This window comes from Lissotriton vulgaris, chromosome 1_1 (genome assembly GCF_964263255.1).
Source record: "Lissotriton vulgaris chromosome 1_1, aLisVul1.2, whole genome shotgun sequence".
Taxonomy (NCBI): domain Eukaryota; kingdom Metazoa; phylum Chordata; class Amphibia; order Caudata; family Salamandridae; genus Lissotriton; species Lissotriton vulgaris.
In genome coordinates this window covers 1586246025-1586271131 of record NC_141685.1, presented here as the reverse complement: position 1 = coordinate 1586271131, position 25107 = coordinate 1586246025, and the positions used below count along the sequence as shown (strand labels likewise).

At 47.7% G+C, this 25107-nt stretch overlaps 1 protein-coding gene across 1 annotated transcript in view; it reads right to left on the bottom strand.

Moving 5' to 3' along the window:
• Positions 1 to 25107, bottom strand: part of LOC147750843 (GLIPR1-like protein 1) — a 462095-nt gene that overhangs the window by 111340 nt on the left and 325648 nt on the right. The window lies entirely within an intron of this gene.

Sequence of the window (25107 nt, the reverse complement as noted above, 5' to 3'; positions counted from 1 at the left end):
GACCCCAGTCAATACAATGATGTGGTAAATTGCATTAAAATACTATTATCATGCGTTTTGGGTGCCATCTGGATTATTTGGGTCACTGTTTTTAGGTCGAGCATTCAAGGCCTATTCTAATTTCTTTTGTTGGGTTAAGGCCATCTCCCAGCTTTTGATTTGTTTGTTTGAGTGTCTGTAGGAAGGTGGATATCTGACTATGGTTACCCCCAAACTTTTTGCCTGGTGTTTAGCTGGTTTTTGACTTAGTTGGCCTGGGATCCTGCTATTCAGGGCCCCAGGCTGATTGCTCTCTCCTTAAAATGGACTCCATGTACCTTAGGTGCATAACACAATTGGAATTGGTTCACCTTATAGGCCCCTGTAACAGTGTACCATAGGTACCCAGGGCATAGGTGTAGCCAAGGCCTGCCAGGGGCTGCAGCATGTATTGTGCCACCCCTGGCCTGGCCTCCATATTTGACACAACTGGCTGATCACTCAGCTGGGGTAAGTTGGTGTAATCACCTCTTACTTAGGTACAGTATGCCTGTGCCTAACCCTAAACTGGACACATATGTTCCTATCAGCCACTCCTATGGAAGGCCTCATCAATCCTGGAGGCAGAGTGCTTGGAAATATGTGAGATGGTGCTCTAGCATGAGCTGAGCCTGTCTGCAGCTGTCGGGAACCACTCCCTAAGCTGTTCCGGGATATTGCCATACCATATACTCTTAAGTGCATTATAATCCTCGCGGTTAAATGCTATCTTTGGTTTGGCTTTATCAAAACATGTCGAGTAAGGTGTCATACGAATTGGAATACTATCCCCTCGCCAGTTCTGGCGACGGGGATAGCATTCCACCCTTCTAGAGGGACACGACATGTGTGTAGCCTTAACCCCGGTTAAAGTTAAACAGAGCCTCAGCATCACAAAATGGATGCTGCCACCACAGACACAAGTCTGGCCTCCTGCTGCTGACCGAAACTCGGCAGATGGTGGCCTGGACAAAGGGTTTCCTGCCTTGGGAGGTGCGAGCACCACCCCAGACAGGATTTTGTGTATTGGGTAGGACAGGGCTGAATAGAATCAGACATGCCCGGGGCACACAAGGTGTCCCCGTGCATAGGCCAGCCCAAACCGGTTCTGGGGCCTTCCAGCCCCAGTCCTGGCGCGGAGCTGGACAAAGGAAAGGGGGTGTAACCGCCCCCCTTCCTGGTTCCTCCCAGAGGAGGGACCTAGTAGGTGATCCACCCCCTAGATTGGAATAAGAGGGGGAGCAGTGCCATTGCACAGGAGATCATCCCGAAATCAACTTAAACTAAGAAGAAGACTGGACTTCGACATTCTGCTGCACAGAAGACTGAAGAAGAATCTCCCTTGTGGCCAAGGAGTGACCACCCTGTGAACACAGGTACCAACCAGCGACTCGACGTCTGCTTTGCCGCCGCCTCCCGCCGGAGACCGAGCCCAGAGCCCGACAAGAACCAGACTCCCAGACCTCTCAGAGCCCGATCCACAGCCCCTGCGAAGAAGGGACCCGTGGAGGCACCGAGCGACGTGGGACCGGACCTCTTGAAAGACACCCGACAAGCTGACTGCGCAGCTTCTGAGGCATCCTCGACGTTGTGCTTTGGGGATTGAGAACCCCCACCACCGAGCAGCCCTTGCACCGAAGATCAGCCCTCCAGCATCTCCACGATCTGCGTGGGGCCCTTTTGCATTGTGCCACTCGACGCGCCATCCCGGCCACTAGCCACGCGGCCAGCGGCCATCTTGGCGACGAACCCGAAGATTTAAACAGCAGGTCTGGTTGCTCCAGACCTACCCAAGCTCCTGTGAAAAGGAGCACCCGCTCTGACCTTGCTGGTCCGAGTGAACAGCATCTTTCAACTTCTGCGTGGCTTGCATTTGCCAAGGCCTGTTTGCTCCGATCAGGTCGCCGACACCGCCAACAGCGAGAAGCCTACGTGGGACAGCTCGTGACCGACTCCTGGACGTCCTCGACCCCGGGTATCCACGTGGCTGCAGAAAGAAGCTACCCGACAACGCCTGTTTGCACCCGACATCACCTGGTTCCACTCTGGTTCCACGGCAGTCACTGGCTAGTGACTTTGAACACTGTCCCCTCTGCTTTCAGGTCTTCACATCTACAGATCCACCCTTGGATCCACCGGAACTCTTCTCATCGAGCCGCCTGCAGCATCTCCTGCTCCAAGCACCATCGACCAGCGTGACGAAACCCGACACATCTTCGACCCTGTGCACCCGCTTCCTGTGGGTGAGGTAACTCAGCTCCGCCGGTGCTCCTGCACTGGTACACATCCCAAGGGCCTGTGTTTTAAGTTTCAGCTCCGTAGGTCACTCGGAAGGTTCCTAACTTTCTAACTTTGTGCTTTTTACGCACCATAGACTTTGTATTGAGAAGTGCGTGCACTTTGAACACTGCACCCGAGTCCCGTGGGCCTTTCCCGACTTAGTTATTTCCAGTCTCGAATAGCTCCAGCGATTCCCAAGGCCCTAGGCCTCTTCACTTTCCTCCTGGTATCTCTTATACCACTTATTTAGTATATGGTTTAGGTGGCCCCTAGGGCTCATCCATATTGTGCAACTTTTGTGTATTTTAAACTGTCTTGTGATTTAACGCTTGTGCTTCTGTGCTCATAAAGAGTCCAGGGGATTTTATAGTTAATAAATCAATATATATTTTCAATATATATCTGTGTGGTGTCCCTTTCATTTGGTATTCAAGGGGGTTGTGTATGGTATAACAGCTGGCTTCACATGCCTTTCAGAGTTTAGCCTAAGACTGCTTTGTCCACGTTACCACTAGGATAACTGGTCTACAAGGTTGAATTACAACCATCATCATAAGGGTTGCTTGGCATGGTACAAAGTGATCACTAGAATTAGTGAGCATTATATACCAGGCCAACTTCTCACATTGGTGAGCAGCGGATTGGGATCTGAGCTTGCTGTTGTTTTACCATTACAATCTTTGAGATTATCATTTGAAAGATCATACAGGTACCTGCTAGGTACATATAAAACAAGACTAGTATACTTAAGTTCTACTGAACTTAGTCGTTGTAGAGCAAAGGGAGTAGCACACCCTAGCTACAACTACTAGATAGGTTTAGTAGGTAAACACCAGTGTAGGTAGATTGCAACACATCCACCCACACTAGAGCAATGTCTGGAACAGAGGGGTCCAGTGGACTTACTCCTGTTGAGAGTGACCCCCCAAGGGCACCATCCCAGTTTGCTATTTTTCCCTTTAAGGAATTAAGACAGCTTTGTGTCTTAAGGGGTCTGAAGACAGGGCCTACCCCTACTGCAGACCACCTAAGAGAGCTCTTGGATCAGTCTGAAGCTCTAAAGACCTCTAAAGCAAACCCCACAGGGAATGCTGAAGGAGGCCATCCTTCAGAGGATGACACTGTAGACACCCCTGCCCCTATCATCCTAGTAGATGAGGAAGCCTCCACCACTGGAGCTCCTCAAGTAGATGTAGAGGAAGAGGAAGAAGAAGAGGGAGAGGAGGTGGAAAGCAGTGAGTCAGATGATGACAGAAATAGTCAGGTGCTGGTCAGTAGACTGAACCAGGCTAACTTAAGTCAACTTGGGAATGAATCAGGTAACAACCCATTCAGACCCCCAGGTGGACTTAACCAGGGCCATAGGAGGAGGAGGCATCACTCAGGTGAATCCAATACCTCCCATGTCTCTAGAGGCTCTCATGGTCACTCCAGAAAGGAGATGACTAGCCCTCAGAGAAGGGAACATGAGGCCAAAATGAGAGAGGCTGAGCTTAGGATCCAGAGGCAAGAGTTAGAGGTTGCCCTGGCTAAGGAGAAACTTGCTAGAGCAAGACAGCCTAGAGAGAGTGGATTAGGATCCACTGGTGGCAGCACTATCCAGAAGGATAAAGACAGGTCCTTTGATACAAGAAACCTGAGTAAGATTGTGCCCCCCTACAAAGCTGGGGATGACATCCACAAATGGATGACTGCACTTGAGAGAGCCTGCATGGTACAGCAGATCCCTCAGGAGCAGTGGGCAGCAATCCTGTGGCTCTCCTTTGAAGGTAGAGGCAGAGACAGACTCCTCACAGTTAGTGATGGGGATTCTACAAACTATATGGTCCTGAAGAGTGCTCTGATTGATGGGTTAGGCTTAACCACTGAACAGTACAGGTTAATGTTCAGAGATACCCAGAAGACACAGACTCAGGACTGGTCTGAATTTGTTGAGTGTGCCACTAAGGCTCTGGAGGGCTGGTTGCTGGGAAGTAAGGTTACTGACTATACAGGATTGTATAATTTAATTATGAGAGAGCAAATCTTAAGTAATTGTCAAAATCAGCTTCTACATCAGCACCTGGTTGACTCTGATCTGACCTCCCCACAAGAATTGGGTAGGAGGGCAGACAAATGGGTCAGAACCAGGATCAGGCCTAAGAACCAGGGTGGTGACCAAAAGAAAGAGACTACCAAGCCTCAAGAGAAGGGTGGGGATAAAAGTAAGGAAAAGACTTCCCCAGGGCCCCAAAACTCCAAGAATGGGGGTGGGTCCCAAGACACTTCTACAACCCAGAAAAAGCCTTATTGTCATACCTGTAAACAGGTGGGGCATTACAAAACAGATAGCTGTTGTCCCAAGAATGGCAATAAGGAGAATATACCTCCAGGTAAGGCTCCAACACCTCCTGTCACTGTTAGCAGTGGTCCCCCAGGTGGTGGGAGCACCCCCAAGAATTTGGGTGGGTTTACTTTTGGAGGACAGGTGGACTCTGGCCTATCCAGGTCCCCTAACTCAGATACTCTTGTCTATGAGACTGGCATGGGGTTTGCCAATTTCACTGCTTGCCCAAACACTTTGAGCAAGTATAGACAGGAGCCCCTCATCAATGGCTTGAAAGTTGAGGCCTTCCGAGACACAGGGGCTAGCATCACCATGGTGGCTGAATGTCTAGTCCCCTCAAGGCAACTTTTACCTGATGCCAAATATCAGGTGACAAACATTGATGGCATAGAAACCAATCATCACATGGCAGTAGTCAATCTTAGCTGGGGAGGTGTCACTGGCCCAAAGAGAGTGGCAGTGTCAGCAAACTTGCCTGTAGATTGCCTACTGGGTAATGATTTGGAAATCTCAGCCTGGGCTGAGGTTGAACAGCAAACCCATTCTAGAATGGTAAATCTCCATGGAAAGGTTAGTGGGGCTGTAATGGCTACAGCCCCAATTCAAGATGTCCTTCCTGAAAAGGTTGGGAGGGCTGAGCAAACCTCAGCCCCATCTTTAGATAACTTCCCTCCTGGAAAGAGTAGCAGGGCTGCACTAGTAACAGCCCATACCCAAACTGAGTCTCCTCCTGAAAAGGTTGGTGGGGCTGTGATGGCCACAGCCCAAACTCAAACTGATACATGGGTAGTGAAGCCTGAAATGATGGATCACTCCACCCAAACAGAGAGCATTGAGGAGGAAGAGAAATCTCCCTCCCACCAGACTTTAGGAAAGGATCAGCCTCCTCAGGGAACTGATCTTACTCCTGATGAAGGAACTGTCCCAGAGGTTGTTAGGCCTGGCCTAACAGAGCCTCTGATGGCAGTGGACCCTTCTCAGGTGGGACCCAGTCTGGAGCAGGTGACCTGCCCCTCTCTACCTTGCCTTACTCAGCCCAGGGCTGCAGAGGACAAGAAGGACAGTGAGACCCAAAGGGCCCCCTGTCAAATAAAGCACCCCCATCAGCAGATTAGGGGCACCGAAACTAGTAGCCCTAGTGAGGTGAAAACTTTAAAAACTCCTGAGGGATCCCCCTTAAAAGTAGTTAGGGACCTCCCCCAGATGGATATTGTTGGGCACAGCCAAACCTGGGACCCTAAGGGCCCCAACCTGAACTGTCCCTCCAGTAAGCCAAACAGAGGGACTCAGCCTCCAGCTTTAGGTAGCCAGAGGTTGACCCTGAGAGCACAGTGCAACTCAGTCAGAGAAAGAAAGGCACACATGGTGGAGAGTGATTGGAGGAAGCTGAGCCCTACAGAGGAAACTCACTTCAGTACTCCATCTCAACACCAGCCTTTGACTTTGCAAAGACACACCACAGGTAGAGATTCCCTATGGTGGAGACCCTCAGATACCCTTAGGGTGAGGGATTGCTTAGTGGACCATGAGACAGGGGGTTACCAAGCCAGAGCTGGTACTTCCTTATATGGCCACTTAGGCAATATAGGCTTACCTGGTCAAGGATAGCCTTATCTCCTTTCGTTTGGGGGGGGGTTATGTAGGAAGGTGGATATCTGACTATGGTTACCCCCAAACTTTTTGCCTGGTGTTTAGCTGGTTTTTGACTTAGTTGGCCTGGGATCCTGCTATTCAGGGCCCCAGGCTGATTGCTCTCTCCTTAAAATGGACTCCATGTACCTTAGGTGCATAACACAATTGGAATTGGTTCACCTTATAGGCCCCTGTAACAGTGTACCATAGGTACCCAGGGCATAGGTGTAGCCAAGGCCTGCCAGGGGCTGCAGCATGTATTGTGCCACCCCTGGCCTGGCCTCCATATTTGACACAACTGGCTGATCACTCAGCTGGGGTAAGTTGGTGTAATCACCTCTTACTTAGGTACAGTATGCCTGTGCCTAACCCTAAACTGGACACATATGTTCCTATCAGCCACTCCTATGGAAGGCCTCATCAATCCTGGAGGCAGAGTGCTTGGAAATATGTGAGATGGTGCTCTAGCATGAGCTGAGCCTGTCTGCAGCTGTCGGGAACCACTCCCTAAGCTGTTCCGGGATATTGCCATACCATATACTCTTAAGTGCATTATAATCCTCGCGGTTAAATGCTATCTTTGGTTTGGCTTTATCAAAACATGTCGAGTAAGGTGTCATACGAATTGGAATACTATCCCCTCGCCAGTTCTGGCGACGGGGATAGCATTCCACCCTTCTAGAGGGACACGACATGTGTGTAGCCTTAACCCCGGTTAAAGTTAAACAGAGCCTCAGCATCACAAAATGGATGCTGCCACCACAGACACAAGTCTGGCCTCCTGCTGCTGACCGAAACTCGGCAGATGGTGGCCTGGACAAAGGGTTTCCTGCCTTGGGAGGTGCGAGCACCACCCCAGACAGGATTTTGTGTATTGGGTAGGACAGGGCTGAATAGAATCAGACATGCCCGGGGCACACAAGGTGTCCCCGTGCATAGGCCAGCCCAAACCGGTTCTGGGGCCTTCCAGCCCCAGTCCTGGCGCGGAGCTGGACAAAGGAAAGGGGGTGTAACCGCCCCCCTTCCTGGTTCCTCCCAGAGGAGGGACCTAGTAGGTGATCCACCCCCTAGATTGGAATAAGAGGGGGAGCAGTGCCATTGCACAGGAGATCATCCCGAAATCAACTTAAACTAAGAAGAAGACTGGACTTCGACATTCTGCTGCACAGAAGACTGAAGAAGAATCTCCCTTGTGGCCAAGGAGTGACCACCCTGTGAACACAGGTACCAACCAGCGACTCGACGTCTGCTTTGCCGCCGCCTCCCGCCGGAGACCGAGCCCAGAGCCCGACAAGAACCAGACTCCCAGACCTCTCAGAGCCCGATCCACAGCCCCTGCGAAGAAGGGACCCGTGGAGGCACCGAGCGACGTGGGACCGGACCTCTTGAAAGACACCCGACAAGCTGACTGCGCAGCTTCTGAGGCATCCTCGACGTTGTGCTTTGGGGATTGAGAACCCCCACCACCGAGCAGCCCTTGCACCGAAGATCAGCCCTCCAGCATCTCCACGATCTGCGTGGGGCCCTTTTGCATTGTGCCACTCGACGCGCCATCCCGGCCACTAGCCACGCGGCCAGCGGCCATCTTGGCGACGAACCCGAAGATTTAAACAGCAGGTCTGGTTGCTCCAGACCTACCCAAGCTCCTGTGAAAAGGAGCACCCGCTCTGACCTTGCTGGTCCGAGTGAACAGCATCTTTCAACTTCTGCGTGGCTTGCATTTGCCAAGGCCTGTTTGCTCCGATCAGGTCGCCGACACCGCCAACAGCGAGAAGCCTACGTGGGACAGCTCGTGACCGACTCCTGGACGTCCTCGACCCCGGGTATCCACGTGGCTGCAGAAAGAAGCTACCCGACAACGCCTGTTTGCACCCGACATCACCTGGTTCCACTCTGGTTCCACGGCAGTCACTGGCTAGTGACTTTGAACACTGTCCCCTCTGCTTTCAGGTCTTCACATCTACAGATCCACCCTTGGATCCACCGGAACTCTTCTCATCGAGCCGCCTGCAGCATCTCCTGCTCCAAGCACCATCGACCAGCGTGACGAAACCCGACACATCTTCGACCCTGTGCACCCGCTTCCTGTGGGTGAGGTAACTCAGCTCCGCCGGTGCTCCTGCACTGGTACACATCCCAAGGGCCTGTGTTTTAAGTTTCAGCTCCGTAGGTCACTCGGAAGGTTCCTAACTTTCTAACTTTGTGCTTTTTACGCACCATAGACTTTGTATTGAGAAGTGCGTGCACTTTGAACACTGCACCCGAGTCCCGTGGGCCTTTCCCGACTTAGTTATTTCCAGTCTCGAATAGCTCCAGCGATTCCCAAGGCCCTAGGCCTCTTCACTTTCCTCCTGGTATCTCTTATACCACTTATTTAGTATATGGTTTAGGTGGCCCCTAGGGCTCATCCATATTGTGCAACTTTTGTGTATTTTAAACTGTCTTGTGATTTAACGCTTGTGCTTCTGTGCTCATAAAGAGTCCAGGGGATTTTATAGTTAATAAATCAATATATATTTTCAATATATATCTGTGTGGTGTCCCTTTCATTTGGTATTCAAGGGGGTTGTGTATGGTATAACAGCTGGCTTCACATGCCTTTCAGAGTTTAGCCTAAGACTGCTTTGTCCACGTTACCACTAGGATAACTGGTCTACAAGGTTGAATTACAACCATCATCATAAGGGTTGCTTGGCATGGTACAAAGTGATCACTAGAATTAGTGAGCATTATATACCAGGCCAACTTCTCACAGTGTCCTTCAAACATCCTTGCTTGTCAGTGGTCAGTCCTGCCTCTTTGCCCCTCCTTTCTCTCTTCCGTTCCTCCCATGCAGCAAGGACTAAGTACTGTCTCATCACACTACAGTTCTTTGTCTGTTCTCTGGGGGACTACTTTTTTCTTGGTTTCCAGCTCTGTTTCTGTTTGCCAGTGTGTAGTTTCGGCACAAAAGCTAATTACATTTCAATATAGTTTTCCTCCCTCCCATCTCCTCCTAATTACACAGTTGTAGTGGGGGTACGTCTTTCGCCATGGGTCCTTCTTTGTTGGTTATATTTTTTAGGCGTTGATCAATTTTCGATGTCGACCGTCATTTGGGCTTTCTTAGTAGGATGTTGGTTGGTTTTGGTCTTTGTTTAAAGGAGGATTGGGCTTGTTTCAGAAGGCGACTCCCATGGAGTATTGCCTCAGGAACAAGCAGCCACACACATGTTTTTTTGGTAGGCAAAGGGAGATTTTGTGATTTTTCCAGAATCAAAGATGGTTCCTTAGAAGTCCGAAAAAACTGGATAAAATGTTTACAAATAGATTTCCATTAGACTACCTCCAATTTGAAGGAATTTGGACATTTATTATTGAACATTAATTATATTTCGAATGCCATGTAGGCTGGTTTTGTTTTCAGTGTTCACATATTATTTTACCTGTTCTAAGATGGCCGACATTCTTGCATTTGCGTTGCAATGCCCTGTCCCCTCACCCTCGCTCCACTCCGAGAGCTTATTTCCCGTAGTAACGAGGAAGAAAGTTCCTTTTTCAATATGGCCACCAATGCTGACAAAGTTATATACAAATAGTAAACAGACGTATTTTGTTGACAGTGCTGGGTGCAAAAGCATCTACCTGGTCAAGTTAGTTAAATTACCTTTAATATAATTTTGAGGGAGCAAATCCCCCCCAGGGAGAGGCTGAAGTTACCGCTGGCGAAGGATGGCCACGCACAGAAGGAGCCTGTCACAGAATGTGAGCAACTATGGACTCTAACCGGCTGAGGTTCCGTGACAATTGTAAGTGGTGTTTTTGACTCGCCCGAATATGGTCGAGTCTGGTATCTATGAACCGCAAATGACGAGTTTAGTGGGTGTACGCGTTTTCGCTGTGCTAACCTAAACCGTTCGTCTGTTTCGTGGGTTTCCTCATCTGAACCCACGGGTTCCATTTTAGATACGGCATCCATTTTGTTTCTTGCCCTCAAGTAGCCAGCGAACGGACACTGTCCGCTTTGTGACCCTGGGATTCCCAAACTCTTGTGGAAGACACGTGTTCCTTTGAGGATGTCTTTATGACGAGGGGGATGATACTGTAAGGCAGATGGCCCTGCTCGAGGCTCATCTTGCCGTGCCGGTCTATTGTCCCAGTTGTGCATTTATTAGGCACGTCTCCTTTGATCCCTGCAATCGTGTTTCTGATAGCACCCCCTTACACTCTTTTCAATCTGTTCGCTATCCTTGTCTTCCTCTGCACCTGTTTCTGACTCTTCCTTGATTCGTTTACAGCCGAACGGAATGCACTAATGGTGGGAAGATGTACTTTTATAGTTGGGAACCGGTAATGCTACTGTAATTATGTTCCGGGCCCTGAATACATGAAAGCGACCCCCTATGAAATTTACTGTGGGAACCGGGTTGTAACCTTTTGTTTGTCATGTTGTCCTATGACGAAAAACTGTATAAAAGGAGCGATCCACAGATACAATTTGAAGCAGTCTCCTTGAACCTACATGCTATGTACTTCTTGTGACTTCTGTGTTCCCTGCAGTAAATAAACCTCGAATCTTTGACGCCGAAGGAAGTGTCCCGTGTCTCTGTCATTTGTACGCCGGAACAGGTAACCCACGAAGGTTTCAGGTGTTGTCCCTGGCACCGCTGGGTCTTAGAAAAACCCAGTCCTTCAGTTGGCGCCCAACGTGGGGCGGCATCAGCGGTACCGGTCCAAAGCCCGACGATCGTGAGGAACTTTGTGTGAAATCTCCGAGGGAAGGTGCACCCCGCTTCATCGATCTTGTTGTCGAAACAAGTGGCCCGAAGACTTTTCCCGCGAAGATCCCCGCCTCCTGGCGGCTGCGACGGACTGCTGCCCTGACTGTCGACCTGTTTTGGCGCCTGGCGTAGACCTTGGTATAGCGAGACGATTGACGGGCCTTCCTGGTGACGCCATTGTTCTTTGAGTTAAGTATTTGTGGGTCGCTCCCAAAATCCTTAGTTGTTGTGGATACTTAGTTGTTGCATGGTTCCATTGCATTTGTGGTTCTTCGTATTTTGTTCTTAGTTGTCCTATTTGACGTCTGCAGTCGCCAAAAACCGAGGGTTTTTGCACTTTTGCGGGGACATGGTGATCCAATAACCCTTGACGTTTGTGAAACTCGGTTAGTGTGCACGATGCCTGGCCGTAGTACTTTGTTCAGTTGTTTTAGAGGTTGTGGTGCGGATTCCCGATTGGAGGACTCATGTCCGATACCTCCAGTTGGAACTCCAATTTATGAATTATATAGTCGCCATGGTGTGGGTCCTATCGCATTCAATAATTGCTGGGTTCGTTACACTAAAAATGACGGTGTTCTTAGTTGGCCACCTCATGGTAGTTTTGAGACCCCAATTTTAGATAATCTTGAAGCTAAATTGTTTCAAAAGAAAGCAAGGCTGGCCATGTTTGACTCCTTTTGGTTATGGCGTAAAGAAGCCAAGCAGAAAGAAATCAAACAGCTTAAACATAATAAGAGAGAAGGTATCGTTACAACGATGAGAAATGCAGAGCAGTTTCAGCGAGACAAAGAAGAGAAGGAAAAGGAAATTTTTGATAGATTACAACGTATGACAGTGGATAAATGTTATCCCGCTTTACCGACGGGTACGGATAAGAAGGGAGAGGAAGCAGTAGAGGACCCTTTGTTGTCCTATCTACTGAAGTCGCCACCTCCGTATGCACAGCATACCACAGCTCCTGTGGTTCCTCCTGTTCCTCAACCTGTTGTTCCGGTAGCTGTTAACCAGCCTGTCGCTGGTCCTGTCTTTGCAAATCCTCTTGTTCCTATTCCTCTACCCGCTACTGCTACTGTCCCCACTGCTCCACCGTCTATACCTTCTCAAGCTACTGTTCCCGCTACTTCCACTCTTGTGGCTACTCCTACTGCTCCTGCTCCTCCTGTTTTTGGTCCTCCTGTTGTTACCCCTTTACTTCTCTCCTCTTCCCCGTCTGTTCGGCGACGTATTCCTAATATTGTTGCTAACTTTTACTCTCCTCTTGGACCAATTCTCGGGTCTGCTGATTCTGATGCTCCCCAAAGACGAAGTCAGCTTCCTGGTGGTAGGGAACGTGATACGCTATTTAAAATGGCGAAAAATTGGATTAGGTATCCCCTTAAGAATCCTCCACGCATAGTTGTTGATACTTTCTCCCAATTTAATGAGCCAACACAGAGATTCGTGTTTGAAGAAATGTGCAAACTCCTATGCGACGAGATATCAGTTGACGCGGCAGATGATGTAATGGCCGCTGTAACTGAACTTCAGCTTCAATTTTCGAGTGGTATGATTGTGGGTAGCAATGTTCGACGTGCTGTCGAGCATCTACCATCTTTTCGTCCCACTGTGATGCCTCGTGCAGTATTTAAAGACGAACATGAGGAATGGATGTCGACGCCTGGTCAGTATCCCATGCGCGAAGTTCCACCCGTGTGGATGCCAGGTAATCCTGCTGCTAATCCTGCTATTTTGCCACATTTCCAGAGAGTGTGGATACACCTTCCATGGAAACGATCGGAAGTTTTGCAGGTTAAGCAAACTTTGCCTGACCCTCGCAAAAATCCTGCAGGGTACTATAAGGAATTGTCCCAACTAGTGGATGCTACGATAATGAATGTTGCCGACATCGACATGTTGTTTGATAATGTCATACCACAACCGGTTTGGGCGAAAATACGTCACGAAAATCACGCAGCCGAGTTAGGCGGTGATTGGGCTGCTCTTGCGGCGGCTGACGTACGACAATTTGGTGGGGCAAAACCTGAACAGCTTATTACTGATCTTCCCCAGAGAATAATTACCCTTATGAAGACACTTATGAAAGTTAACTGGGATAAATTGTCTGCCTGCAAGCAAAAGAAGGACGAGAGTGTCTCCGATTTCTTTACGAGATTTGAGGAGGCATTCATCGATCATAGTGGTCAGGATATGAGCACTGAGGGAGGTCAGAGATTGTTCGTGGATAAATTTGTATCGAATTTGTTGCCCGAGCTTAGCAACAAATTGAAAAATTCAGAAAGTGCGTGGGCTGTTTCGACAGCTGCTCAGATATTGGCTACGGCCCAATATTATGAAAATAGAGAGAAGGAGGAGAAGGATCGTTCAGATAAAAAGACGAAAGAACTCAAAACAAAAGTTTTGTTGCAACAAGCACATCCTCCGTGCTCAAATCGAAATGATTCTCAGCAACGGAATAGATTACAACGCAGTCAGCTAGGTCACAGTCACGAAATGACTCTTCTTCGCAGAGACCTATGCTTGGGTACAATCAGTGTGCCTATTGTAGAGGTGAGGGTCATTTGAAATTTGATTGTCTGGTTTTGCGCGATCGGAATATTGGCAATTTATCTAGAGGAGGTCGTAGTGGTCCACAACAGGCTTCAGGAGGTAGAGGTCGGGGGTTACTCAGAATCAAAATGAGCGTTCTAATAATTCATCTGATTCCAATAATTGTTTTGATCAGCGTGGGTCATCGTCAGGTAGATCCGCACAGTACAACGTGGACGATTTTTACGACGATCAGGGTACTGATGACGGTAATTACTTGGACAGCCATAGACAAGGAGAGGGAGTAGTATCAGTTCCGGTTGACCAGAGAGGGCCTTACGTCGCAGTTGCCACATCGGGCATAGTTGAGCCTTTTCTGTTGGACACTGGTGCAGCGAAAAGTTCCATCATGCATTCGAAACTCCCTGGCGCACCTTTGTCTGGCTTAACAAATGTTTCCGTTGGATTCTCTGGCACCCCTGTTAGCAATCCGGTTTCTCGCCCTTTACCCCTCACAATTGGGCCTCGTGAGCTGAAAGCTCCTTTGATTTTGACTACTGGTTGTGGTAAAAATCTTTTGGGCCTGGATTTGCTGAAACGTTTGTATGCGACTTTGTATTGTTCTCCTGCGGGAGTAAAGCTTACATTGGGTGAGAGAGTCATCTCTCCCATGTACTTGTCAATTGATAAGCTCCCACCGGAATTGAGTTCTCTTCCTGTATCTTTGTGGGCAACAGGTCCCAATGACGTAGGCCTGCTTGATATCTCCCCTTATGTTGTCCAATTGAAATCGAATGTGCGATTACCACGTATTCCCCAGTATCGTATCTCCCTTGATGGTGAGCGAGCGTTGTTAGCAATCATTTATGACTTGATCGAGAAAGATGTTATCGAGGAGACTCGGGGAAACGTGTGTAATAGTCCTGTGTTACCTATTCTGAAACGCACTGATCCATCTAAGCCTCCTGTTTATCGTTTTGTCATTGATTTGCGGGAGGTGAATAAAATTGTGGTTCCTCCGTTCCCTGTGGTGCCTGATATCACGGCTTTACTGACTCTGATTCCAGCATCTGCGTCCTGGTTCTCAGTGATCGATCTGAAGAATGCTTTCTTTAGCATTCCGATTGCTGAGGAGAGCAGGGACCTATTCGGTTTCTCGTTAGGTGGTCGCAGCTTTAGGTTTAAACGCGCTCCCCAGGGCTATTGTGAGAGTCCATCGATATACAGCCAAGCCCTGAAGAGTCAACTTGATGCGTTTGTGTTACCGGCTGGTGCAGCCTTGATCCAATATGTCGATGACTTATTGGTGGCTGCGGACACACGAGAAATTTGCAAAACTGCTACGGTGTCTTTGTTTTAACATCTCTGTGATTTACATCACAAGGTGTCACCTTCTAAACTGCAATATTGTTGCCAAGAAGTAACCTATCTAGGTCACTTATTGTCAAAGGAGGGAAGAAGGTTGACCCCAGAGAGAATTGCTGCGATCGCTCGAATGACTGTGCCAACAATTCAGAGAGATGTGCGTGCCTTTCTAGGTATCACGTCATACTGCAGGCAATGGATTCCAAATTTTTCATTGTTAGCAAAATCATTGGTAGCCCTCACGTGCAAGGATGTTCCAACTCCTTTGCCATGGACGGAAGAGTGTCAGAAAAGTTTTTCTGAATTGCGTGATGCGTTGTGTTCGGCCCCTGTGTTAGGTACTCCTGACTACAGTAAGCCGTTTACACTATACGTTCACGAGAGGGAAGGTTGTGCGTTGAGTGTTTTGACGCAACAATTTGGCGGTAAGCAACGTCCATATGCATATTTTTCCTCGACCTTGGACCCAGTAGCTAGAGCATTGCCGAGTTGTCTTAGAGCGACAGCGGCAGCTGCGGTGTCCATCCGACAATCTGCAGGATTGGTCATGGATAATATGCTTACGGTGATGGTTCCGCATGCAGTTGACACTCTCTTGAATCGTACGAAAACCCAACACTTGACGAGTGCAAGGTTGTCTGGTTATGAGCTGACGCTTTTGGCAAGTCACATTCAAATAAAGCGCTGCAATGTCCTAAATCCGGCGTCTTTGTTGCCAACCAATATGGAATCAGACGAGGTACCACCACATGATTGTTATTTGCGAACTGAGGAAGAAACTAAGGGTCGTGTTGACCTAAAAAACACTCCATTGGAAGAACCCGATGGTACTTTGTATGTGGACGGTTCGTGTTTTAAGTTGCCAAATGGTGATGTGACGACTGCGTATGCTGTGGTAACGTTAAGTATGGTTGTGGAAACAGCGAGACTGAATCAGAATTCTGCACAGGTGGCAGAACTAATTGCTTTGACAAGAGCGTGTGTTTTGTCGAAAGGAAAGCGGGTGAATGTGTTTACCGACAGCCAGTATGCCTTTGGTGTTGCTCATAGCTTTGGACGATTGTGGCGAGAGAGAGGTTTTATGACATCGCATGGTACGAAGATTCAGCACGGACAGCTTGTGAATGATCTTTTAGACGCACTTACATTGCCCAAGCAGGTGGCGATTATTAAATGCACTGCGCACCGTAAGGTGACGGATGATGTTGGTCGTGGCAAAGCGTTCGCTGATGAGATTGCTAAGGAGACTGCGAGAAATCTTGCAACTAGAATGTATGTGACGAGTTCGGTAAGGTGGCCTGCAGAAACTGGTATGTGTGAGGATGCTGTTGAAAGTGTGAAAGCGATTCAGAATGAGGCCACCAAAACTGAAAAGACCAAGTGGAAGGAGAGCACAGGAAAGTTAGACGCGAATGGATGTTGGATTGATTTGTCGGAGAATCAAAGGTGGATGTTGCCGGATGCATATGTGCTAGCTGTTGTGACCATGGCACACGGTTTGCCACATATTAGCGCGAAAGGTATCTGCAAGTTGTTGTCCCCTGTATGGAAGAATGATGGTATCGCTAAGTGTGCTGAGAGATTGGTCAAGAATTGCATGATATGTATGATGTACAATCCTGGCAAGGGCACTCCTACACCCCCTGGCCATTTTGCTCCTCCTACATGTCCCTTTGAGGTAATCCAACTGGACTTCATCCATATGGAGCGATGTAATAACCTAAAATACGTTTTAGTTGTGGTTTGCGCATTCTCCCGATGGATCGAAGCTTACCCTCTCAAAGACAATACTGCCCTGTCCACAGCAAAAGTCCTGCTGAAGGAATATTTTCCTCGGTATGGAATGCCACGGATTGTATGGTCTGATAACGGAAGTGAGTTTGTGGGGAGTGTGATGAAGAGTGTGTGTAAGGGCCTTGGAATTACACAAAAATTCCATAGCACCAACCATCCCCAGTCAACAGGTTTGGTTGAGGGGTACAATGGTACTCTAAAACTAAAACTCGCAAAGATTCAGGCTACGACTGGTCTGTCGTGGCCCGATGCTTTGCCTCTGGCTCTTCTGTCAACTAGGGCGACTGTACACTCTCGAGTAGGGCTCAGCCCATATGAGATTGTGTTCGGCCGTCCTGCAAATATTTTGGGGGTTCCTAGACCCAGTTCATTCACAAATCTTGAATATCCAATGCTAATTGATTACCTTCATGATCTGACTGCTAAACTGAGGTTAATTCATCAACAGGTCTTTGAAGCACTGCCGGCGCAGACGGAGGGTCCAGGCCACCAGCTCCAACCCGGAGATTGGGTGGTTACCAGAAATTTTGGCCGGAAGCGAAACCTCGAGCCGAGGTTTGTTGGACCCTTCCAAGTGCTACTCGCCACGAGAACCGCTGTTCGTTTGGAGGGCCGCAAGCATTGGGTGCAAGCCACCCACACCAAAAAGGTACCAATACCTTTACCAGCGGACTCGTGGGTGAGGACTGGCATCGCCGCATCAGAAACAGAAGCTTTGCCGAACTTTGTGCCGTTCAGTGACGCTCAGCCTGTGGGAGATACTTCAGTACAGCCAGATAACTCTGTTGAACCTTTGTCATTGGAGAATTCAAGATCTGAACTTTCGTCTGACCGACAGGACTCTAATCCACCATCCGACCAATTGTTTGAAGAGCAGACTCGTCCTGGAAGAAGCAGATATTTTCTTCGTTCCAATACCAGAGACTAATAAATTATTTTTGCTTTTTGCTTTTTGAAATCCACGTTACCCCATTATCACTCTGAACATTTTTGAACAACTGTGGTTTTTATCAAATTCCGAGTTCTTTTCCACACATATGTTTTTTCCACAGCTAGGAGATTTTGTATATATTGTTTGATTAAAAGAACCTTACATCCGGGTTGACCGTAGGGCCGTGCGGGTACTTCCTTCTGTTTAGTAGGTCCTGACACTAGGTCGGAGGCCGTCGATTCCTGGGAACTCCTGGGGATTGACCATTGCTACACAGAACGAAGTGCGTCAAGAACGTTGCGGACGGTTTTAGTGGATGGCATTCTCAAAGTTGTCGGAAGTGGAGAAGACTCAAGCGCAAAGATCCGAACTGCATAGGGTTGTACGTACCAAATGCTTTATGTTTCAGGTGTTCCTAACTGTTTCCTCGTTACTGGTGGGTGGAGTATACTATGCGATACAATCACTATTGCCTTCTGCTTCACCTACCCTTTCCTCTGAACCAAAACCTACTTCCACTGTTTCTCCTCATTCTTTTCACATCTTACCCCAACACGAGCAGGTTAGACGTGCGGATTCATGAACAATTCCTTCGTTCAGCTCCTTCACCAACATCAGTTGGTGATGAACACTACCAACTGTTGGGTGTGTGGGTTAATGCCACATACCACGGATAGGGGAATTCCGTACTTGGTCCTTCCTTACAGTTCCCAGGGTTTAGCTCAAGCATTCCAAACAATGTTTCGTAGCGCACTAGATTCCTACCCCCATCGAGAGCCACGCACTGCAGATCATGGTCCTGGCCCGTACCACAAGCCTTTGGCAAGAGCGATTGCCGATTTAGATAGGGATATCTTCGACGCATCGCGTATCCCAGAGGAAGAGGTGCGAGCATACAGAGATCTGAGTGAGGCTGAGTATAGTATGTTAGTGGGTGATCGGCAGCTTAAAAGCTCGTCTCCGATCTGGATCGTACCCCATCTCGGTAATTTCTGTCTGAAAGGCCTTGGCCGAAGCCCGCGAGCTCAGCTTGGGAGGAGTGCCTGTACCGAAACGTATGTTTTGCCGACGGCCTCTTCCCCTGTTCTCTTGACTGCCAAGGGTACATACTTTGTCTGTTATGACCGCGCATATACATGGTTGCCTCGTGACTTCTCAGGCACATGTTATATTGCGAATTTGTTGCCGCCGACCTTTACTGTTGGGTCGTGTTATCACAAGACCAGAGTTGTGAGAGGCGTGATTAGCGAAGAGGACACTGCCGGTCAAGAGGCGGGAGACTTCTTTAAGGGTTTCTTGCCGTTTTGGGGACCTATGATCAATAGTAGGAACCTGAGACAGTTGACTCGAGTGGTGGAATCGACCGCTAATATCACCGCAAGTGCCCTTGGTAACATTACAGCAGAGCTTCAGGCTGACAGGCTTATGACGTTACAAAATCGTATGGTTTTGGACGTTGTCCTTGCAGATAGAGGTGGAGTATGTAAGGTGATCCATTCGAGTTGCTGCATTTTCATTCCTGATAACGCTCCAACTGTCTATCAAGCCATCTCGAAGTTGCATAAGATCTCCGAGTCCATACACGTGGACGTAGGCGATTGGATGCTACTAGGGTGGTTTTGGGGCCTGATGTCGACGTGGGGTTGGAAGATTCTGATGATCATTGGGGTTGTTGTAGCATTTCTGTTCACGTGTTGTCTTTGTGTGCAGTGTGGTCCTGCCTTATGTGGCCTCTGTGCTACAACGTGTATAAGACGGCCACCTGTTACCAAGGAAGCACTGATGGATAGAATAATGTTGCAGCAACATCTGGATGGTCTGATGAATATGGAGATTGATTCCGATTACGACTAGTGCTTGCCTACATGAGGGCAAAAGGAGCGTCTGAGGTTCCGTGACAATTGTAAGTGGTGTTTTTGACTCCCCCGAATATGGTCGAGTCTGGTATCTATGAACCGCAAATGACGAGTTTAGTGGGTGTACGCGTTTTCGCTGTGCTAACCTAAACCGTTCGTCTGTTTCGTGGGTTTCCTCATCTGAACCCATGGGTTCCATTTTAGATACGGCATCCATTTTGTTTCTTGTCCTCAAGTAGCCAGCGAACGGACACTGTCCGCTTCGTGACCCTGGGATTCCCAAACTCTTGCGGAAGACACGTGTTCCTTTGAGGATGTCTTTATGACGAGGGGATGACACTGTAAGGCAGATGGCCCTGCTCGAGGCTCATCTTGCCGTGCCGGTCTATTGTCCCAGTTGTGCATTTATTAGGCACGTCTCCTTTGATCCCTGCAATCGTGTTTCTGATAGCACCCCCTTACACTCTTTTCAATCTGTTCGCTATCCTTGTCTTCCTCTGCACCTGTTTCTGACTCTTCCTTGATTCGTTTACAGCCGAACGGAATGCACTAATGGTGGGAAGATGTTCTTTTCTAGTTAGGAACCGGTAATGCTACTGTAATTATGTTCCGGGCCCTGAATACATGAAAGCGACCCCCTATGAAATTTACTGTGGGAACCGGGTTGTAACCTTTTGTTTGTCATGTTGTCCTATGACGAAAAACTGTATAAAAGGAGCGATCCACAGATACAATTTGAAGCAGTCTCCTTGAACCTACATGCTATGTACTTCTTGTGACTTCTGTATTCCCTGCAGTAAATAAACCTCGAATCTTTGACGCCGAAGGAAGTGTCCCGTGTCTCTGTCATTTGTACGCCGGAACAGGTAACCCACGAAGGTTTCAGGTGTTGTCCCTGGCACCGCTGGGTCTTAGAAAAACCCAGTCCTTCAGGGCAAAGGGCAATAAAGAAAACAATCACATTATGGCGGTCTCATTAAGGGCCTGCAAAATAGGTCTCGAATGAGGCGCAGACCCATTGGCTGATACTGTATAGTTGCAGTGGTTTTGGGGGTAGCTCTGCACTTAAGGCAAAGTGATCTGCAGGTTCTGGATACAGGGGTAGTGGGGCGTCGGGGATAGCTTGAGTTTGGAACTTACATAAGGGCTAGAGGCTGGCAACCACCACCTCAGGAAGTCCCGCGATTGTGTGAGTTACGGCGTCTGGGGGTTGGTTACAGAAAGGGTACAACTGGAGTTGTTCCCTCATATGGGATTTTGGAGAGGGGACGTTGTGTCACTTCTCAGCTGATACCATGTACTTTAGATTTTTTATTTTTATCCGGGCATATGTTTTTTTACAACTTCACTTTGCGTAAAAAGGCTTCAAGTTTATCTTTTTCCATTTTAAGCATGGGCTTCAGAGCCCCAGCAGGTATATGCAAGTTAGGTCTAAAACATAACTGGCTTGGTGTACCATTGGAATTGGCAGAGTGACCCATGGAGGCCCTAGCCTCGTCAAATTGCTCTAGAGAGTGAATGCCATGCTAAGATTGCTGCCTTTCAAAACAAGCATTTGCAATGCAATAGACCTCGCATTTACGCAAGTTTAAGCAATTGGCTTTGTAAATGACGATGCCTTTTATTTATGTTTTTCAAAACAAAAACAAAAATAAAAAGGCATTGTTATTTGCAATGTCAATAACTCAAGCTTGCATAAATGCGAGAACTATTGCATTGCAAATGTTTGTATTTACTACTAGCCCTGGTACCAGTTCACGTGAACAACACATGCAAAGTTGTTACGCCTGCTTCAATGATCACATAGGTACAGCTACCTGAAAAGAAGCGCACGTAAATGCCAGGACTGGTGCTGCTATTATTTATTTTTATACTTGAAAACACACCTGGGCTCGGGTTAATATAGGAATTTCACTTTAAAGAAGTGGCCAAGGCTTCCAGCTGGTACCGGGACACAACCTGTATGCCACAGAGTCTAGATCTGGCTAGTGCGCTAACTGCGTTTGCCTGTTAATCATCTGCAGCGCCAAGAGTGAACTACTAGGGTATATTGTGCTAAGTACAAAAATGGCTGACAGTACAAGTGCCTATGCTACACAGTTATGTGGGTTACAGTGTCCGATGCTGAAATCGGTGTGAAACTTGCAAGTCTTGTGGGCCTGCTCCAGATTTAGTTTATTGTACAGTTAATAAAAACTCACAATTGTAAATGGTACAATTATATAAAAGGAAGCCAATAGCATAAGATAAAGCTTAAAAAGAGCGGGTAGATTCACGTATTTAAAATTTTAAAAGTCACAATTTGGATGTATGCAGTCCATAAGGGTTAGGGGGACAAGGTGCATGCAGTTGTTTTGGTTTGGCTAGTACTTCCGGTCGACCTTGTGGCTGTTTCTTTGAGTCTATTGGCCACTATATCAATTCTTTTTTGTTATTCTGCAGTTTAGCTGGGTTTCTACGGGATTGAAGCAAAGCATCACAGCATGTCTGCAGCTTGTTATGCCCTTCTGATTCCATAGGACCCGAAGCAGGGAGCGTCTTATGTCCAGAAGGTTTGTGCAGATGCAAATAATGTGTATGAGGTCCTCTTTTCCAGAAAAACAGAGTCGGCAACGATTTGCTATGTTTTCCCTTTTCCAGGGGGCTAGGTGAGGCGCTATTGGTATGTTGCCAAGGCGCATGTTGAGGAACTTGTTTTTTGTTATCTGTGTGAGGCCCGTTGTTAAATACTGTTGTGGTTTGAGAGCTGTGTAGCCTTTCAACTCCACCCATCCATGCGCTCTCTCAGCTAGGGTGGCTTTCTCCTCAATAGATGAGACCATCTTGGTGACTTTCGATACAACTTTTTTGAAGGTGCCAGGGTCGGTTGGTGACTCCCATAGGTTTGTTAATCCTAAGGTCCCCAGTGATTCCATTAGGTAATTCCTTGCTGGTGAATTATCTCTAATGGACAGTTCAGTCCAGAGGTGGGTGTTTAAGGATCCATGCTCAGCATCTCTGATTTTCCGCCAGCTTTTTATGTATACGCCTCTTCTCTCCACCGTTTGTTTCTGCAGTCCGAATTCAAGGCGGATTTTAGCGGGCGATGAATAGGTGGACAGGTGGAATATTGCCCTGTATAGTCGACTAATGGTGTTATCTAATGTCGTTGCGTCTTTGCCGTGCATGGATTCGCTGTCGCAAGTGAGCAGAGGCTGTAAGCGAGCTCTTATTACCTGTAGGAGAGGGCCCAGTGTCCGGTCGGGAAGAGCTTTCTGCAGTGGCTTTATCGATAGGTGGAATGTCATACCCTTCCGACGGATGGCCTCTAGTTGTTGTTTGAATGAGCCGTTGCAATCTAATATGACTTCTAAGTATTTATAAGAGGCTACCTGCTCTAGCCTCTGTCCGTCCAGAAGCCATGTAAGTTTCCGTTTTCTGTGGTAATTCATTGTCATGATTTTTGTTTTATTTAAATTGATTGTTAATGAGTTAGTTGTGGAGAACGCGTTGGTCTTGTCCAAAAGATGTTGGAGGCCGATAGGGGACCGGCTGATGAGGACTAGATCATCTGCATAGAGAAGATTTGACAGTGTGATTTTACCCAGCCGCGGTGCGTGAGATTTGGCTGTCTCCAGCTCGCCAGGGAGATCTGCAAGGAAGAGCTTAAACAGCATAAGGGCTAGGACACAGACTTGTTTCAGTCCTCTGCTGGTCCTGATTTCTCTTGAGAGGTGCGTACCGGATCCCAGTTTGATCCTGACTCAGGTGTTGGTGTATAGCATTACCAGCTGCTGTAAGAGTGGGCCTGAAATTCCCCATTTGTTCAGTTTCTGCCAGAGTTTGTGGCGGTCTACATGGTCAAATGCGGTGCTGTAATCGATAAAGTACAGAAACAGAAAGCTCATGGTGACTTTTGCCGCATCTGCCAAGAGGGTTAGCGCCATGATGTTTGTCGTAGTGCTCTGGCCGCTGCGAAATCCAGTTTGGGTTGCTGGGATGATGTTCTTTGCAGTTGCCCAGGATGTTAGATCCTCCAGGATGAGGCCCGCGTAATACTTTGCCTCAGTATCGATTAGAGCTATGAGGCGATAGCTGCTTGGGTCGTTCCTGACGCCCTTTTTATAAATCGGGCTTATTATTGAGCCTCTCCAAGATGTTGGTGTAGTTGCTGTTTCCCTTATTTTGTGAAAGACTGGTGCCAAGATGTTGCTCTAAAAACAGCATCATTTTTATATAATATTGGCGGGATCTCATTGGGGCCGGGGGCCCCCTCAAGTTTGCCTTTTGAGATTTTTTTCCTAATCCTGTCTGCTGTTTCTAGGTGTGGATTATCCTCTATATTTGCTATTGAATCTATGGTTATTGATAGGTCTCTGTCCGCGGTTGGATTGTAGGACAGGGATGATTTCCTTTGGTGGACTAGGATCTCTTCATTGTTAAGTGTGCTGGTCTTATTGAGGCTCTGGTGCGCGCCATCTAGCCAGTCTCCCCCACTGGAGTTGGCCACTTTTGGATCAGCTGTATTAAAGTGTGCTGATAGGTAGTTGGCCCAATCGGATTCTGGTATATTGGAGTTAATACCTTTGTGGCCTGGCTGTTGGAGGTTGTGGATTGTTTTCCAGAAACTGGAGCTGTTCTTTTGTTTGGAACAGTGAACAATTTTTATCCATAGATCTTCATTCTGTTTTCTTTTCCTTTCCCAGGTCATTTTTTTTAGTTGTGCTTTTAAGATGCGGAGCTCCTTTTGAGGGACTTCATTGTTAGGTTCTTTAAGGAGCTGCTTAATGGTCTTTTTTATTTCTCGTTTTATGTTTTTTGTCTCTAATGTTGTTACTTTTCCGTGTGAAGACGGTGTAGTGCTTCCTTTTTGGGTTTTTAGCTCAGTAGCGTGTTTGGCTCCCAATTCTGTTCCAAAGTCTACCCAGGCATCTAGCGGATTTATGTTTGAGCAGGATGCCTGGTGCATGATTGTTTGTGCACTGGTTGATAATTCCTCGGACTCAGTGGTCTAGCACCTTATTCGTTTATAATTGGCGATGTGTTCTGTGCCTATGTATCTTTTTTCCACAGCTTTATTCTTGCAAGACACACCTAATTTAACTTCTAGTGGCAGATGGTCGCTTTGAGCGCTTTCACCTATCTTGAACGAGCTGATTACCTCGTACAGTGGAAGTGTCGTTAGCATGTAGTCGAGGTGTGAGGAAGTACTTGAGGAGAAGTATGTTGGAGCTGGTGGGATATCCTCTGTGAATCGTCCGTTAAGTACTCTCAAGTTTAGCTGCTCAAGATCTTTCAGTAGCTGAATTGAGGTGTTTGTGTGTTTGTTTGGAAACGGGTATCGATTGACTTGGGATTCCCAGACAATGTCCATTTCCTTTGTCATGTCGTCTATTGGTTTGTCTCCGCAGAGGTGAAGGTTAAAATCACCTGCCACTAGTTTGTTCTCCATTTCCCTGTCCTCCATAAGTCTTGTCAGTTCTTTGACGAGTTCCCTAGACCCCAAATGTCTGTACTTCGGGTGTATGTATATGTTAATGATGTGCAACTGTTGGGTTACCTGATTGTTTGTGATTGTTATTGATAATGCTTGTATCGCGTTTGGAGGAGTGAGGCTTACTTTTATTGCTTCCATTG